Here is a 20198-nt window from a genome sequence, read left to right on the forward strand (position 1 = left end):
GTAGCTCTCCAAAGCTGTCAAACCTCATTTGGGCCAATTGCCCAGCTGGAACCAGGTAATCAAGCTCATTAACAACCACACAAACAATGACACATTAACACACAGCTTCTCACTGCATGTCAAACCCCAGGAATAATTCATTTCCTGGTCTGTTACCTGGAGGAAATATGAAATGGAACCCTACCATGGCACCCTATTCCCCATACCATATAGCGTATTAACATGGCACCCTATTCCCCATACTCTCTAATGCACTAACTTGGTACCCTATTCCCCATACTATATAATGCACCCTATTACCCATACTATTTAATGCACTAGGTAATAGGGTGCCGTTTGCGAAACAACCCTAGACTCTACTGTAGGTCTGGATGAAATCCTACCCTTCCAAACAGGGCTGGGTTTACATTAGTGTCTCAAATGACACCCTATATAGTGTCTACCCTGTCGGCTCTGGTCAAAAGTAGTGCACTATGTAGGGATAGGGTGCTTTTTGGAAGCAGGTAGTGTCTCTGCATTGCTTCATTCTGTCGTGTTATTTTATATAAATGGAGCTCTGTAGATACAGGTACAGGAAATAAGGCTCATCCTTTCACTACTTCACAGGAGAGCCATTTGAACTTTTAATTTACATTAAAATGCAATTGGTCTGAAATGCCTTCTGGAACATATGAATTTTCATGTCCCTTAATAACAAACTTGTGTGCCATCTGTAAATACGAATAAAATTGTTAAATTATGAGCCTAGATGGTTTAGCAATGGACAAAGTCAGGAACCTTCCCGCTAGCCATGATTGGCTGGAGATAATGAGTGGGCTAGACATGCCAAGAGATGAGTTCGGATTGGTCTGCCATGTTGCATGCTTCTGTCTAACACTTATTACAAAAACACTGCATTAGAAAAGGATTACCTACAAATACTGACCAGCTCATGTTATAGACTCTATATTTTTGTATTTGTAGGTAATCCTTTTCTAATGCAGTGTTTTTGTAATAAGTGTTGGTCTCCTCTCTCTGGAGGACCGAGTTTTGAAATCAGTGGAAGGCCCGAGGTAATCAGAGTATGACAGCTAAGGAGATGGAGAAAACTCTGGCCTTTGATTGCAAATATGCATAGGGAGTCAAAAGGACAAGACACAGAAGGTTGTATAAAACATTTGTATCTCAGAGCTATTTGCATTGCTAGTTATAGCCTAATGTTAGCTAACTAGCAACTAGCTAACTAGCATTGAACCTGGTTGTTTAGCTACCTGCAGATTCATGCTGGGTAGTAACATTACATAACATTATGAGTTAGGATTATGGTTCATTGTTTAGCTAGCTAGCCACATGTCTTTTCAATAGAATGTTCATTGTTTAGCTAGCTAGCCACATGTCTTTTCAATAGAATGTTCATTGTTTAGCTAGCTAGCCACATGTCTTTTCAATAGAATGTTCATTGTTTAGCTAGCTAGCCACATGTCTTTTCAATAGAATGTTCATTGTTTAGCTAGCTAGCCACATGTCTTTTCAATAGAATGTTCATTGTTTAGCTAGCTAGCCACATGTCTTTTCAATAGAATGTTCATTGTTTAGCTAGCTAGCCACATGTCTTTTCAATAGAATGTTCATTGTTTAGCTAGCTAGCCACATGTCTTTTCAATAGAATGTTCATTGCGACAACTGTTGATAGACGTAGCTGGTAAATTCGCTCTGGCTAGCAACTCCTATTTCAGACCACTCTCGTCTGAGTGTGCCAGAGCGCAGAATAACTGACGAAATTACGAACGCTCAACACCTGTTGAATATGACAACATCTGAAAAAAAACATTAATTTAATTGTTGCCAATTTAATTGTTGCCAGCAACACAGTTACAGTCACCAATGCTCTTCTGGATTACATAAAAACATCCATCCGTTGTTGCTAGGGCAAGTCAAATGGTCAGTAAGCTGTTTGTATCTGGAAGTAGCTAGCAAGCTAGCCAACATTAGCCAGTTAGCTTGGGAACATGACTGCTGTCATGTCAGTTAAGAACAAATTCTTATTTTCAATGACGGCCTAGGAACAGTGGGTTAACTGCCTTGTTCAGGGGCAGAATGACAGATTTGTACCTTGTCCGCTCAGGGATTTGAACTTGCAACCTTCTGGTTACTAGTCCAACACTCTAACCACTAGGCTACCCTGCCGCCTCTACACTCTAACCACTAGGCTACCCTGCCGCCTCTACACTCTAACCACTAGGCTACCCTGCCGCCTCTACACTCTAACCACTAGTCTACCCTGCCGCCTCTACACTCTAACCACTAGGCTACCCTGCCGCCTCTACACTCTAACCACTAGGCTACCCTGCGGACCCTACACTCTAACCACTAGGCTACCCTGCCACCTCTACACTCTAACCACTAGGCTACCCTGCCGCCTCTACACTCTAACCACTAGGCTACCCTGCCGCCCCTACACTCTAACCACTAGGCTACCCTGCCACCTCTACACTCTAACCACTAGGCTACCCTGCGGACCCTACACTCTAACCACTAGGCTACCCTGCCACCCCTACACTCTAACCACTAGGCTACCCTGCCACCCCTACACTCTAACCACTAGGCTACCCTGCCACCTCTACACTCTAACCACTAGGCTACCCTGCGGACCCTACACTCTAACCACTAGGCTACCCTGCCACCCCTACACTCTAACCACTAGGCTACCCTGCCGCCTCTACACTCTAACCACTAGGCTACCCTGCCACCCCTACACTCTAACCACTAGGCTACCCTGCGGACCCTACACTCTAACCACTAGGCCACCCTGCCACCTCTACACTCTAACCACTAGGCTACCCTGCCACCTCTACACTCTAACCACTAGGCTACCCTGCCACCCCTACACTCTAACCACTAGGCCACCCTGCCACCTCTACACTCTAACCACTAGGCTACCCTACGGACCCTACACTCTAACCACTAGGCTACCCTGCCGCCTCTACACTCTAACCACTAGGCTACCCTGCGGACCCTACACTCTAACCACTAGGCTACCCTGCGGACCCTACACTCTAACCACTAAGCTACCCTGCGGACCCTACACTCTAACCACTAGGCTACCCTGCGGACCCTACACTCTAACCACTAGGCTACCCTGCGGACCCTACACTCTAACCACTAGGCTACCCTGCGGACCCTACCTTCTAACCACTAGGCTACCCTGCCGCCCCATTAAGTCAGAATGCTTAGATCAACCCCATCCCTCGGCCAGAGCACAGAGAGTGTGCTCTGAATTTACGTACGGACAATCTGACAAACGACCAGGGTCATTCTGGCATTCCAGATTGAATTTGCGAACACACACCGTAGTATAAACCAGCCTTTAGTCTTGAAATATTTGGTTGCTTTGTACATGGCCTCAGGGTAGCCTAGTGGTTAGAGCGTTGGACTAGTAACCGAAAGGTTGCAAATTCAAACCCCCGAGCTGACAAGGTACAAATCTGTCGTTCTGCCCCTGAACAGTCAGTTAACCCACTGTTCCTAGTCTGTCATTGAAAATAAGAATTTGTTCTTGCCTAGTAAAATAAAGGTAAAATAAAAAATAAAAAATGTGAATCCTTAAAGAGATGGATGGGGCTTAAGAGGGTGTGAATAATTCTGAATGGGTGTAGACAAAGAAGAGCTTTCCAGTAGGTTTGCAATTTTCTTAAAAGTGAAGTTACAAGTTGATCAACTTTCAAAGCAGAATTACTTTCCCATTGTTCCTCAAATACAGTGTCTGATAAACCATTTTGTAGCTCTGAGTCTCCACTTTCATCCAATGTAAAAAAAAATAAAAAAATACACCATTTCAAATGTTGCTACATAAGATCGAATCGAGCCGGTTGGTCACATTTGATATAATTGGAGCTCTCTAGATACAGAGGCAGTTGTACCTGATGCTATTTTATATAAATGGAGCTCTGTAGATACGGAAGTAATTGAACCCGATGTTCATCCTTGGTTGTAAACTCCTCAGGGATCTGTTAGCAGAATAAAACTGAGAAGCAGCATGAGATTGGATCATTTATATTGTATTATTCCCTAACATCTCCGAGGCACACACCAAAGTATCTTAAAATTGTTATCTTGTAGCAAGCTGGGTAGGAACCCTTCAGCCCGTTTGTTTCGACAAATGTTTAACTTAATGGCCACCGCAGGGGAGCTGATAGAATAAACTGAATCAAGTTGTATTACATTCATAATTATCAGGCCTTCGCAGAGGCCCTCTGGAGTTAGACAAAGAGAGATGTACTGGGAGGCAGTGGGGAGGGAGATAGTGAGAAAAAAAAGAGAGACGGAGAGAGAGACAGAAAGAGTGACAGAGAGAGACCGAGAGAGACAGAGAGAGAGAGAGACAGAGAGAGAGAGACAGAAAGAGAAAGAGAGACCGAGAGAGAGAGAGAGAGAGACAGAGAGAGAGAGAGAGAGAGAGAGACAGAAAGAGAGAGACAGAGACAGAGAGAGAGAGACAGAGAGAGAGAGACAGAAAGAGAAAGAGAGACAGAGAGAGAGACAGAGAGAGAGAGAGAGAGAGAGAGAGACAGAAAGAGAGAGAGAGACAGAGAGACAGAGAGAGAGACAGAGAGAGAGAGACAGAAAGAGAAGAGAGAGAGAGAGAGAGAGAGAGATACACAGAGGGAGAGAGAGAAGGAATGTGAGTTGGAGTAGTGTACGGTAACTATGCAGATCATTTGCATGAATGGTGATATGCCAGTAGAGGCCTATTAGCTGAAGAGCCCTGCAGTTTCTTTTTTGGGTATCAATTCTACTGTATGTTTATTAGTCAAGGCATTCACTCATAAAGCCCCAAATACATTGTGGCAACAGAACCATACTGTGAGTACTGTGCAAGACTGAATTGTGCAATTTGAGAAAAAAGCATGAAACTTCATAGACTGTTTACATGCATTTATCTTAATTCTATAGATATTTCCAGGACTAGCAGTGGTACGTATCAGACCTATTTGAAATATAGACAACTTTGCTCTGCTTAGTAGTATGAAAAGGGCATTTTCTTCATACATTCGGAATTAGTTTTTTTGTGGGGTAGTAGTTTTTTGTGGGGTAGTAGTTTTTTGTGGGGTAGTAGTTTTTTGTGGGGTGTAACCTTCTACATCTACAGTCTGTGTGTTGTATTAACCCTTGTGTGTTGCTCATGTTTTAGTGATTCACCCAATTTTTTGAGAGTCAGATGGACTCACAACATGATTGGGTTTTTGAAACAATACAGCCATAACAATGTATGTACAAATGCTTAATACTTAGATGTTGACTTATATCAATTACAAGCAATATAGACAGCCACACATGGTTAATATTTGCCATTTACCTCTGCTAGATCACATTTATCAACAAAAACACTATTTAGTTCAAACAAAACAAAAAATGTGATTTTTGTAAACAAAAATATATTATAATCAAGACATGCGGACATAAATCACCACCACTGATGTTTACTGCTTTAAACTGAACAAATTGGAAGGACACATTTTACATACAGTATTTTATGGAAAAGATAAATGAGCCCCATTGAACACAAATTAAGGCCGGTCTACACACAATATGAAGGACAGGGTTTACTGTGTCCTTCTTGGGTCAACACACATCGCAGCTCTTCATCTTGTTGCTACCGGCTGCAATCTAGAATAATGAAAACACTTAGTTCAGGAATTTTACTAACATCTCACTCATTCACATAGATATTTACAGCAGGACAAGGTAGGAGAGTCAGACGCACACATGTGTAGCAACATCACTCACAGTTACTTCCTGTATTGGAGTTGTTGGTTCTGTGGTTTGGGCAATGGGGCACCAGCATCCAACTCCTGAATCCTCCTCACAACAGTTGCAGAAACTGAGGTCCTTGGGATATGTTGCCTTCTCTGGATTTGAGGTCTTACCAATGCCTTGCCCAGCTCCTCTAGAAAGAGACATCTCCTCTGGATTTGAGGTCTTACCAATGCCTTGCCCAGCTCCTCTAGAAAGAGACATCTCCTCTGGATTTGAGGTCTTACCAATGCCTTGCCCAGCTCCTCTAGAAAGAGACATTTCCTCTGGATTTGAGGTCTTACCAATGCCTTGCCCAGCTCCTCTAGAAAGAGACATCTCCTCTGGATTTGAGGTCTTACCAATGCCTTGCCCAGCTCCTCTAGAAAGAGACATCTCCTCTGGATTTGAGGTCTTACCAATGCCTTGCCCAGCTCCTCTAGAAAGAGACATCTCCTCTGGATTTGAGGTCTTACCAATGCCTTGGCCAGCTCCTCGAGAAAGAGACATCTCTTCTGGATTTGAGGTCTTACCAATGCCTTGGCCAGCTCCTCGAGAAAGAGCCGTCTCCTCTGGATTTGAGGTCTTACCAATGCCTCTCCCAGCTCCTCGAGAAAAAGCCATCTCTTCTGGAGCTTCCCTCTGTGCCAATCTGGGTTCAACGGCATCCAGATGACAAACACGTTGTACGCCGAGATGACCAAGATTTTGAAGAATATCACAAATGGCCAGCGTAGGGTTCTTCTTTTGCAGATGTACCCAGTCACCAGCTTGTGTAAATTGTCCACCCCTCCTATTGTGGCATTGTAATCCATTATGATTTAAATTTTTTGATGTTCCTGGCCACAGATTCTCCCATCCCTATGCAGCGTACTCATGCGTACCACATTTTTGCCTTTCTTTGGCACATAGGACACTAGGGACGTGTCGGCCATGAACACAAACTTAGAAGAATTGATAGGCCTGCTCCGTGTATTCAACAGCTGAGGTGGGAGCTCAGGCTTGTTTTTTTTTGTACTGTTCCTACCATCGTCAGCTTCCTCTTGAGGAGCTCCTGTCCCAGCAGGTGTGAAGTTATGGCGTATGATGTTGTGGCCACGGAGACCCTGTGTCACGTCCAGGAACACCCACATCCCTTGGTTCTTCTCAGGGTCTCCTCCATCTGGCGTCCACATATTCACTTGCAAGTTCTACGCATATGATGAAGTAGCATCACAGGTAGCCCAGATATTAAATCCCATATTTTGTGGGTTTACACGTATGTACTGCCTGAAGGGGCAGCGTCCCCTAAATGGCATAAGATGCTCATCAACTGTAATGTTGGGCACAGGGATGTTTAATAGGGGAAGCCGGTCCACCTACTTGTCCACACTGATCTGATAGCAGCTAGCTTGTCTTTCTGCACTGACCTGATTTCAGCTAGCTGTTCTCTCTGCACTGACCTGATAGCAGCTAGCTTGTCTCTCTGCACTGACCTGATTGCAGCTAGCTTGTCTCGCTGCACTGACCTGATAGCAGCTAGCTTGTCTCTCTGCACTGACCTGATAGCAGCTAGCTTGTCTTTCTGCACTGACCTGATTGCAGCTAGCTGGTCTCTCTGCACTGATCTGATAGCAGCTAGCTTGTCTTTCTGCACTGACCTGATAGCAGCTAGCTTGTCTCTCTGCACTGACCTGATAGCAGCTAACTTGTCTCTCTGCACTGACCTGATTGCAGCTAGCTTGTCTTTCTGCACCGACCTGATAGCAGCTAGCTTCTCTCTCTGCACTGACCTGATAGCAGCTAGCTTGTCTCTCTGCACTGATCTGATAGCAGCTAGCTTATCTCTCTGCACTGACCTGATTGCAGCTAGCTTGTCTCTCTGCACTGACCTGATAGCAGCTAGCTTGTCTCTATGCACTGACCTGATAGGAGCTAGCTTGTCTCTCTACACAGACCTGATAGCAGCTAGCTTGTCTCTCTTCACAGACCTGATAGCAGCTAGCTTGTCTCTCTACACTGACCTGATAGCAGATAGCTTGTCTCTCTGCACTGACCTGATTGCAGCTAGCTGGTCTCTCTGCCGCCGAGCTGGTCTGGTGTCTCGGTTATCAAAGCCTGGAAATAATGTGGAAGTTTTCCAGAGACATTGTTGCACGGAAAAGTTATCTGCCAGTTTCTGCATCTCACAGCGATTCTGTGGGTTCCCCAATGGATCTGAAAACACCGGCAAGGATAAGAACCACAAAGTATGCTGACGGGCTGCTCCTGGGGCTGGTTGCTGACGGGCTGGTCCTGGGGCTGGTTGCTGACGGGCTGGTCGTGGGGCTGGTTGCTGACGGGCTGGTCCTGGGGCTGGTTGAGGGTCAATCTCATCCTCTTCCTCAAACTCACTGTCAGACTCTGAAATGACAGAGACATGATGCTCATATTCAGAAAATTCTTCATCTTCCATAGTGGAAGATGCTCCTTCCAGACTAGCTTCTCTCTCTGAAGATGCTCCTTCCAGACCAGCTTCGCTCTGTGCAAAAATTAATTCTAAGGATCTCTGAGCAGAGATTATTTTTGCCATACTGATTGATTGTGGTCAGGAGCCACACATGCAAAGCTATATATGTGTTACGTCCCTCCCCCAATTAGCACCTGGCAGGGGTAGAGCATGGGCAAATACATCATGTTTTACAATATATCAAAATATTGTATCGTAATAACATTGTGCAGGTTCCCGCAAGACATTGTGTAGTTTCACACACTACAAAGGGGAAAGATTGTGAAAAAAGTGACAGGCTGTGAGACAGACAGGTTGAAACAGCAGGCACAGGGAGGAGAAGGACAGGGTGAAGGACAGGGTGAAGGACAGGTTGAAACAGCAGGCCCAGGGAGGAGAAGGACAGGGTGAAGGCACACAGCAAACCTTTCTGTTTCATTTTTACTTGTTTTCACCTACACACACACTTTTCCACACTTTTATTACCAGTGGGTTCAGCAGAACCAAACACCACATATGTTACATAAATGTGTGGGGGGGGGCACAGTGTGCACTCAATGAAAATGTGTTCTTTTACATGGTTTTCACAGAAATGAGCCAAGGCCAATGAGTCTCGGGTTGAAAACAATTATTATTTGTATTATTTTTCTTTTAGTAAACATTGAAAATGTGTCCCACAGACTCGAACACCACACCAGGGGTTAAAGTAACGTATTGGGGCAGTGAATGAGAGAGATAGAAAGCTTTAAATGTGTATGTCTCCTGGCTATCTCGGTGCAGTGATAGGTAGGGAAAGGGTTAAACGTGCCTAATAAAGCACTTTACCTCCCAACAACTGAATGAGTGGTGCGACTCGGGGTGCAGGTAGTCTTAATTAATTACACGAAATACATTGGCACGTGTTTCTGGACCTAAGGAAGGCTTTTGATACTGTTAACCATGAGATTCTCATCACAAAATTGTCCAAGTTCAACTTCATACCTTGAATTCATACCTTGAATGCAGAACACAGTGTGTCAGAGTGAGCAATGAGCTGTCACCCATTCTTAGCTATGATGTGGGCGTGCCCCAAGGGTCAATATTAGGGCCCCTCCTGTTCAGCCTGTACATTAATGATCTGCCTTCTGTCTGTACTGGGTCTGTAGTTCAGCCTGTACATTAATGATCTGCCTTCTGTCTGTACTGGGTCTATAGTTCAGCCTGTACATTAATGATCTGCCTCCTGTCTGTACTGGGTCTGTAGTTCAGCCTGTACATTAATGATCTGCCTTCTGTCTGTACTGGGTCTGTAGTTCAGCCTGTACATTAATGATCTGCCTCCTGTCTGTACTGGGTCTGTAGTTCAGCCTGTACATTAATGACCTGTCTTCTGTCTGTACTGGGTCTGTAGTTCAGATGTTTTCAGATGATACAGTGATATATGTGCAAAGAGCAAACAACAAGCTGCACAAGAACTCACTACTGTAATGGTCCAGGTTACAAAGTGACTCAGTACTGTAATGGTCCAGGTTACATAGTGGCTCACTACTGTAATGGTCCAGGTTACATAGTGACTCAGTACTGTAATGGTCCAGGTTACAAAGTGACTCAGTACTGTAATGGTCCAGGTTACATAGTGACTCACTACTGTAATGATCCAGGTTACAAAGTGGCTCAGTGATTCACTACTGTAATGGTCCAGGTTACAAAGTGGCTCAGTGATTCACTACTGTAACGGTCCAGGTTACATAGTGGCTCACTACTGTAATGGTCCAGGTTACATAGTGACTCAGTACTGTAATGGTCCAGGTTACAAAGTGACTCAGTACTGTAATGGTCCAGGTTACATAGTGACTCACTACTGTAATGATCCAGGTTACAAAGTGGCTCAGTGATTCACTACTGTAATGGTCCAGGTTACAAAGTGGCTCAGTGATTCACTACTGTAATCGTCCAGGTTACAAAGTGACTCAGTGACTCACTACTGTAATGGTCCAGGTTACAAAGTGGCTCAGTGATTCACTACTGTAATGGTCCAGGTTACAAAGTGACTCAGTGACTCACTACTGTAATGGTCCAGGTTACATAGTGACTCACTACTGTAATGGTCCAGGTTACATAGTGACTCAGTGACTCACTACTGTAATGGTCCAGGTTACAAAGTGACTCAGTGACTCACTACTGTAATGGTCCAGGTTACAAAGTGACTCAGTGACTCACTTCTGTAATGGTCCAGGTTACAAAGTGACTCAGTGACTCATGTTTGCATCTCAATATGAAAAAAACTGTCTTCACAAAGAGGGCAACTGATGCTACTGAGCCAGATGTCTGTGTGTCAGGGGAGAAGCTCCAGGTGGTATCTGATGCTACTGAGCCAGATGTCTGTGTGTCAGGGGAGAAGCTCCAGCTGGTATCTGATGCTACTGAGCCAGATGTCTATGTGTCAGGGGAGAAGCTCCAGCTGGTATCTGATGCTACTGAGCCAGATGTCTATGTGTCAGGGGAGAAGCTCCAGCTGGTATCTGATGCTACTGAGCCAGATGTCTGTGTGTCAGGGGAGAAGCTCTAGGTGGTATCTGATGCTACTGAGCAAGATGTCTATGTGTCAGGGGAGAAGCTCCAGCTGGTATCTGATGCTACTGAGCCAGATGTCTATGTGTCAGGGGAGAAGCTCCAGCTGGTATCTGATGTTACTGAGCCAGATGTCTATGTGTCAGGGGAGAAGCTACAGGTGGTATCTGATGCTACTGAGCCAGATGTCTATGTGTCAGGGGAGAAGCTCCAGGGGGTATTTTAAAGATTTTAAGTACCTTGGCATCATACTTGATTCCAACCTCTCATTTAAAAAGCAGGTAACTCAAATAACCAAATTCAACCTAGATAATTTCTGATTCATACAAAATAGTTTGACTACAGAGGTAGCAAAACTGTACTTCAAATCTATGATACTCCCCCACTTAACATACTGCTTGACTAGTTGGGCCCAAGCTTGCTGTACAACATTAAGACCTATTCAGTCTGTCTACAAACAGGCTCTCAAAGTGCTTGACAGGAAGCCTGGGTCCCCCTCCACTCTGTACTTTTGTTAAATGGAAAACCCAAATGTATGGCAGCAGATCCACAAGGTCTGCCATGAGAGGTGACTGTATAGTTCCCTTAAAGGAAAAGCACTTTTAGTCTTTCTGCTTTCTCTGTGAGAGCTGGAATACACTGCCATCAGACACACATAACTGCACCACCGATCACACTTTCACAAAAAACATGAAGACATGGCTAAAGGTCAATCAGTTTTTGTGAACATAATCCCTAAATGGGGATTGCCGTTTTCCATGTTGGCTGTTGTCTGTAGCTGGTGAGTTGTGGAAACACTAAAACCGGCACTTTTACTGAAACGTCGATTAATGTGCACTGTCCCTGTAAAAAATAAACGGAAACTTCGGCGTTGACAACTGTTTCCGGGAAATAATCTGAGATTAACGAGGCATCGTATGATCAGGGCCTTGATGGTAAGCAAAGCGCTCTGGGTGACATAGCACCTTAAGGGCAGAATCAACCCAGATTGACTAATTGTCAAGTTTGTTGTATTTGTAAACTAGACTAGTGTCTTTGAGTATTGGTCTGTAGCACTGTGACGGTGTGACGGTGTGTGTGTGTGTGTGTGTGTGTGTGTGTGTGTGTGTGTGTGTGTAGAACTGTGATGAGGTACCAAACCTACTTTGGGGAAGAGAGACTTTCAACGTGCTAGGATCAAAGGCTTCTGACTGCAGAGAGCACACTCATACAACAAACACACTCACATATGCACATGGTACAGAGAACACACACACGTAACACAAAGACATCACACACACACACACCCAACGTCACCGTACAGCGTGTTGCCTAGCAACCCCAGACCATGTGTTTAGAAGAGCAGGAAATGTCACTGCCAGCATAGTTTCTTTTTTTTCTCGCAAATACAATTTTGAGGGAATCGACAAAGCTGTGAGTACATGTGATGCATACAGGAAGAGAGGTAGAACAGAGCCTCTCCTCTACAGTTATAACTAACACCCGTTAGTTTCTACACTAAACACTGTCTAATATCACTAATTGAAGATAGGATACAGACTCTTTTTATTTTTATTTTTTATTTTACCTTTATTTAACTAGGCAAGTCAGTTAAGAACAAATTATTATTTTCAATGACGGCCTAGGAACAGTGGGTTAACTGCCTTGTTCAGGTCGCAGAACGACAGATTTGTACCTTGTCAGCTCGGGGATTTGAATTTGCAACCTTTCGGCTGCTAGTCCAACGCTCTAACCACTAGGCTACCTGCCGCCCCAACACTCTAACCACTAGGCTACCTGCCGCCCCTGGGTCTCAGGTTAAAAATAAAAAAACTTTTGGGTTCCATGTAGAACTCGCCGTGGAAAGGGTTCTACCTAGAACCAAAAGGGTTCTACCTGGGAACCAAAAGGGTTCTACCTGGAACCAAAAAGGGTACTTCAAAGGGTTCTCCTATAGATGGGGTTGGCTGACAACGTCACAGGGCAGAAGTCAGACTGTTGTTATGTTTCTGGATGGCCAGATTGCTAGCAAGAATGACAAGAAACTATCATGTGGGGAATCGTAAGTGGCTCTTTTCAGCTAGTTTCATCTTGCTATTGATACCATGTCTTGTTTTGAGGTGTTTTGACTGATGTCATGTCAATGCTAATATTGCTAAAATTCGCTAGCTATCTAACCAACACCTGTAACGATGTATTTGAGAGTTGTTATTGTGCAAATGTAGTTATTTTGTCAATATTGGAGATAAAATGTAGCTTTCATGTTGTCAACAATCTAAGCCAATCTGTTTTGCCCCGTAGTTGCGTACTCGTCGTTTTGGTTGATAAACAGCAAACCCGTCTTTGGGACAGCCAGAAAAACATTTCAGGTTCTAGAAGTCATTTCAGCCGGCTAGTGATGGATATTTAACAGTCTGATGGCCTTGAGATAAAAGCTGTTTTTCAGTCTCTTGGTCCCAGCTTTGATGCACCTGTACTGACCTCGCCTTTTGGATAAGAGTGGGGTGAACAGGCCGTGGCTCGGGAGGTTGTTGTCCTTGTTGATCTTTTTTGAACTTCCTGTGACATCAAGTGCTGTAGGTGTCCTGGAGGGCAAGTAGTTTCAAATCAAATCTTATTAGTCACTTTTGCCGAATACAACAGGTGTAGACCTTACAGTGAAATGCTGAATACAACAGGTGTAGTAGACCTTACAGTGAAATGCTGAATACAACAGGTGTAGTAGACCTTACAGTGAAATGCTGAATACAACAGGTGTAGACCTTACAGTGAAATGCTGAATACAACAGGTGTAGACCTTACAGTGAAATGCTGAATACAACAGGTGTAGACCTTACAGTGAAATGCTGAATACAACAGGTGTAGACCTTACAGTGAAATGCTGAATACAACAGGTGTAGTAGACCTTACAGTGAAATGCTGAATACAACAGGTGTAGACCTTACAGTGAAATGCTGAATACAACAGGTGTAGTAGACCTTACAGTGAAATGCCGAATACAACAGGTGTAGTAGACCTTACAGTGAAATGCTGAATACAACAGGTGTAGACCTTACAGTGAAATGCTGAATACAACAGGTGTAGTAGACCTTACAGTGAAATGCTGAATACAACAGGTGTAGTAGACCTCACAGTGAAATGCCTAATTCAACAGGTGTAGTAGACCTCACAGTGAAATGCTGAATACAACAGGTGTAGTAGACCTCACAGTGAAATGCTGAATACAACAGGTGTAGTAGACCTTACAGTGAAATGCTGAATACAACAGGTGTAGTAGACCTTACAGTGAAATGCTGAATACAACAGGTGTAGTAGACCTTACAGTGAAATACTGAATACAACAGGTGTAGTAGACCTTACAGTGAAATGCTGAATACAACAGGTGTAGTAGACCTTACAGTGAAATGCTGAATACAACAGGTGTAGTAGACCTTACAGTGAAATGCTGAATACAACAGGTGTAGTAGACCTCACAGTGAAATGCTGAATACAACAGGTGTAGTAGACCTTACAGTGAAATGCTGAATACAACAGGTGTAGACCTTACAGTGAAATGCTGAATACAACAGGTGTAGTAGACCTTACAGTGAAATGCTGAATACAACTGGTGTAGTAGACCTTACAGTGAAATGCTGAATACAACAGGTGTAGTAGACCTTACAGTGAAATGCTGAATACAACAGGTGTAGTAGACCTTACAATGAAATGCTGAATACAACAGGTGTAGTAGATCTCACAGTGAATACAACAGGAGTGAGCGTCTTAGGGGCCAAGCTGAATTTGTCTGTGTGGGTTTGACAAACAACCAAAACATACTCCACCGATTGTCTTTTTTAAAAGACATACAGGTCAAAGTAGTAGAAGAAAGTATGAGACAAATCACCAGCTAAATGTATAACTTCTGACTTGACATCACACATCAAAACGGAGTAGTAGTTCTACAATTATCTTTATGCTTGTTGCAATGTGGTGCAACGTCTTTGTACGCCGAGGAACTCACCGTTTTTCCCCTTCTCCACTGCAGGCCCATTGATGTGGGCGTACTTCCTTTGCTGAAGTCCACGATTAGCTCCTTCGTTGTTTTTTTTTACATTGAGGGAGAGGTTATTTTGGAGTTAATGCCTAACCTTAAGATTTATGAGTTAATACCTAAACTTAACCCTAACCTTCAAAATTCGACATTAAATTTAGGCATTTACTTCCGAATGGTTAAGGTAAGGGTTACGTTTTGGGATAGGCTTTTAACAACCTTTGGCACCAGAGACAGATGTTTACGTGACAAAGGTTGTATTTTCAAATCCAGCTATTTAATATTTTTTTCTCAAAAAAATGTTTTAAGCCTGTCCCTACTGTAACCATTCATCGTTAATGCCTAATATTAACCATAAACTATAAAAAAAAATTAACCACCTTAAAACATCTTATAGCTAGGGGTTCCGCTAGCGATACCCCCCCAACATTCCGCTGAAAAGGCAGCGCGGGATATTCAATTATTATTTTTTTTTTATATTTAACTTTCACAAATCCAATACAGCAAAGAAAATAAACATCTTGTTAATCTACCAATTGTGTGATTTTTAAAATGTTTTACAACGAAAACACAACATATATTTACTTTAGATCACCACCAAATCCCCAAAAACACACAGCCATTTTCCCCAGCCAAAGATAGTAACAAAAGCAGAATTAGAGATCAAATGAATCACTAACCTTTGATAATCTTCATCCGATGACACTCATATGACATCATGTTACACAATACATTTATGTTTTGTTCGATAATATGCATATTTATATTCCACAAATCTCGGTTTACATTGACGCCATGTTCAGAAATAAAAATATCCGGAGTAATTACAAAGAGCTATGCCAGATAACAGAAATGCTCATCAGAAACTTTGACGAAAGATACATGATTTACATATAATTAAAGATACACTGGTTCTTAATGCAACTGCTGTGTCAGATTTTTTTAAACATTACGAAAAAAGCATACCATGCAATAATCTAAAACGGCGCTCAGACGTAAATATATTTCTCAGCCATGTTGGAGTCAACAGAAATACAAAATTACATCATGAATATTCCCTTACCTTTGATGATCTTTCATCAGAATGTAGTGAAAGGAGTCCTAGTTCCACAATAAATCGTTGTTTTGTTCCATAATGTCAATTACTAGTGTCCAATTAGCTGCTTTTGCTAGCAAGGTTAGTTCACATGTCCAAAAGCTGGCGTTGGTCCAGGAGAACTCGGACGAAAATTTCAAAAAGTTATATTTCAGGTCGAATAATCTGGTCAAACTAAGTAGGGAATCAATCTTCAGGATGTTATTTTCATATATATCCAATAACGTTCCAACCAGAGCATTCGTTTTTGTCTGCAGAGTCATGGAACGCAGGCGATATCAACAGTAATGTGCGCAACCAGGAACTGGCATTCTGACAGGCCACTGACTCAATCCCCTGCCATCTGGTCATACATCACACTAGAAGCTTCAATCCACTTTCTACTGACTGTTGACATCTAGTGGAAGGCATAGGAAGAGCGAACATATCCATATCTTGTTTGGATGTGAATAGACGATGACTTGAAATTCGACCAGCCCATGAATTTCCACTTCCTGTTTGGAAATGTGCCTGCCCTATGAGTTCTGTTATACTCACAGACATAATTCAAACAGTTTTAGAAACGTCAGAGTGTTTTCTATCCAATAGTTATAATAATATGCATATATTAGCATCTAGGACAGAGTAGGATGCAGTTCGCTATGGGCATGCAATTAATCCAAAGTGAAAATGCTGCCCCCTATCCCTAACAGGTTTTAAACACGTGGTTTATGTCTAAACGTAAGTGCCTAAACACTTCCGAATTTGACGTTTGGAACGACTTCAAAATGTGTTGGTTGAGAAACATGGATTAACGTCTAATTGTGACGTGAGACTGTGAGAGCGTGTTGCCTATTCACACTGCAGATGAACCTCACAAGGACCGCTACATGAGATGGATGACATGCACACAACATACAGTATGCTTCAGACACACACACACACACACGAGGAAAACATACACACACATATACATATGCGGCACAAACACACACACACAAACACACACACACACACGAGGAAAACAGACACACACAACATACAGTATGCGTCAAACACACACACACGGGGAAAACAGACACACACATATACATATGCAGCACAAACACACACACACACAAACACACACAACACACACACACAATCGAGGGCATGCACACACACACAAACGTGTGTGAACAATATTGATTGATACTTCAACCATGTAATAATCAAAGCCAAAATTCAACATCATATGAAATTGAAAATACTTTTTTTTGTTTTTTTTTGTGATGTATTTAAAAAAAAATCTGTTACAGTGTTCAGGGTATGAACCCACTGGACGATGTGATTGGTGGATGGAGGGGAAGCAATGCACGTCTTCTGGTTCAGTTCTGACTGGTGAGGGGATGACGGCTCATAGTATTGGCTACAATGGAATTCATGGAATGGTATGAAATGCATGGAAACCATTACAAAGAGCCCGTCCTCCGATTTAAAGTGGGCACCAGCCACCAGTGCATTCTGATAATTAATATGTAGTGTCTTTAGTTAAACAAACGTGACAGCTTAATGAAAGACTGAAAGACAGGATTAAAAAAGCAAGAAATTAAAAAAATGAAAAAAACACTCATTCAACTGTCTATGATTAACACTGTAAAACAAAAGGACAGCACAGAGTGGAAGGATGAGGAGGGATGGAAGGAGAGAGGGAACACCCTGCCTGGTGTTCAACCTTCCCCACAGAGTGGAAGGATGAGGAGGGATGGAAGGAGAGAGGGAACACCCTGCCTGGTGTTCAACCTTCCCCACAGAGTGGAAGGATGAGGAGGGATGGAAGGAGAGAGGGAACACCCAGCCTGGTGTTTAACCTTCCCCACAGAGTGGAAGGATGAGGAGGGATGGAAGGAGAGAGGGAACACCCTGCCTGGTGTTCAACCTTCCCCACAGAGTGGAAGGATGAGGAGGGATGGAAGGAGAGAGGGAACACCCAGACTGGTGTTTAACCTTCCCCACAGAGTGGAAGGATGAGGAGGGATGGAAGGAGAGAGGGAACACCCAGCCTGGTGTTTAACCTTCCCAAACAGAGTGGAAGGATGAGGAGGGATGGAAGGAGAGAGGGAACACCCAGCCTGGTGTTTAACCTTCCCCACAGAGTGGAAGGATGAGGAGGGATGGAAGGAGAGAGGGAACACCCTGCCTGGTGTTTAACCTTCCCCACAGAGTGGAAGGATGAGGAGGGATGGAAGGAGAGAGGGAACACCCAGCCTGGTGTTTAACCTTCCCCACAGAGTGGAAGGATGAGGAGGGATGGAAGGAGAGAGGGAACACCCTGCCTGGTGTTCAACCTTCCCCACAGAGTGGAAGGATGAGGAGGGATGGAAGGAGAGAGGGAACACCCTGCCTGGTGTTCAACCTTCCCCACAGAGTGGAAGGATGAGGAGGGATGGAAGGAGAGAGGGAACCACCTGCCTGGTGTTCAACCTTCCCCACAGAGTGGAAGGATGAGGAGGGATGGGAGGAGAGAGGGAACACCCTGCCTGGTGTTCAACCTTCCCCACAGAGTGGAAGGATGAGGAGGGATGGGAGGAGAGAGGGAACACCCTGCCTGGTGTTCAACCTTCCCCACAGAGTGGAAGGATGAGGAGGGATGGGAGAAGAGAGGGAACACCCTGCCTGGTGTTCAACCTTCCCCACAGAGTGGAAGGATGAGGAGGGATGGAAGGAGAGAGGGAACACCCTGCCTGGTGTTCAACCTTCCCCACAGAGTGGAAGGATGAGGAGGGATGGAAGGAGAGAGGGAACACCCTGCCTGGTGTTCAACCTTCCCCACAGAGTGGAAGGATGAGGAGGGATGGAAGGAGAGAGGGAACACCCTGCCTGGTGTTCAACCTTCCCCACAGAGTGGAAGGATGAGGAGGGATGGAAGGAGAGAGGGAACCACCTGCCTGGTGTTCAACCTTCCCAAGTTCTCTCACGTCACCCCGCTCCTCCTCACACTCCTCTGGCTTCCAGTTGAAGCTCGCATCCACTACAAGACCATGGTACTTACCTACGGAACAGCAAAAGGAACTGCCCCTCCCTACCTTCACCCCAACCAATCCACTACAAGACCATGGTACTTACCTACAGAACAGCAAGAGGACCTGCCCCTCCCTACCTTCACCCCAACCCATCCACTACAAGACCATGGTACTTACCTACAGAACAGCAAGAGGACCTGCCCCTCCCTACCTTCACCCCAACCCATCCACTACAAGACCATGGTACTTACCTACAGAACAACAAGATGACCTGCCCCTCCCTACCTTCACCCCAACCCATCCACTACAAGACCATGGTACTTACCTACAGAACAGCAAGAGGAACTGCCCATCCCTACCTTCACCCCAACCCATCCACTACAAGACCATGGTACTTACCTACAGAACAGCAAGAGGACCTGCCCATCCCTACCTTCACCCCAACCCATCCACTACAAGACCATGGTACCTACCTACAGAACAGCAAGAGGACCTGCCCCTCCCTACCTTCACCCCAACCCATCCACTACAAGACCATGGTACTTACCTACAGAACAGCAAGAGGACCTGCCCATCCCTACCTTCACCCCAACCCATCCACTACAAGACCATGGTACCTACCTACAGAACAGCAAGAGGACCTGCCCCTCCCTACCTTCACCCCAACCCATCCACTACAAGACCATGGTACTTACCTACAGAACAGCAAGAGGACCTGCCCCTCCCTACCTTCACCCCAACCCATCCACTACAAGACCATGGTACTTACCTACAGAACAGCAAGAGGACCTGCCCCTCCCTACCTTCACCCCAACCTATCACCTACAAGACCATGGTACTTACCTACAGAACAGCAAGAGGACCTGCCCATCCCTACCTTCACCCCAACCCATCCACTACAAGACCATGGTACTTACCTACAGAACAGCAAGAGGAACTGCCCCTCCCTACCTTCACCCCAACCCATCCACTACAAGACCATGGTACTTACCTATGGAACAGCAAGAGGAACTGCCCATCCCTACCTTCACCCCAACCCATCCACTACAAGACCATGGTACTTACCTACAGAACGGCAAGAGGACCTGCCCCTCCCTACCTTCACCCCAACCCATCCACTACAAGACCATGGTACTTACCTACAGAACAACAAGATGACCTGCCCCTCCCTACCTTCACCCCAACCCATCCACTACAAGACCATGGTACTTACCTACAGAACAGCAAGAGGACCTGCCCATCCCTACCTTCACCCCAACCCATCCACTACAAGACCATGGTACCTACCTACGGAACAGCAAGAGGACCTGCCCCTCCCTACCT

The sequence above is a fragment of the Oncorhynchus nerka genome, linkage group LG5 (genome assembly GCF_034236695.1).
Source record: "Oncorhynchus nerka isolate Pitt River linkage group LG5, Oner_Uvic_2.0, whole genome shotgun sequence".
Classification (NCBI taxonomy): domain Eukaryota; kingdom Metazoa; phylum Chordata; class Actinopteri; order Salmoniformes; family Salmonidae; genus Oncorhynchus; species Oncorhynchus nerka.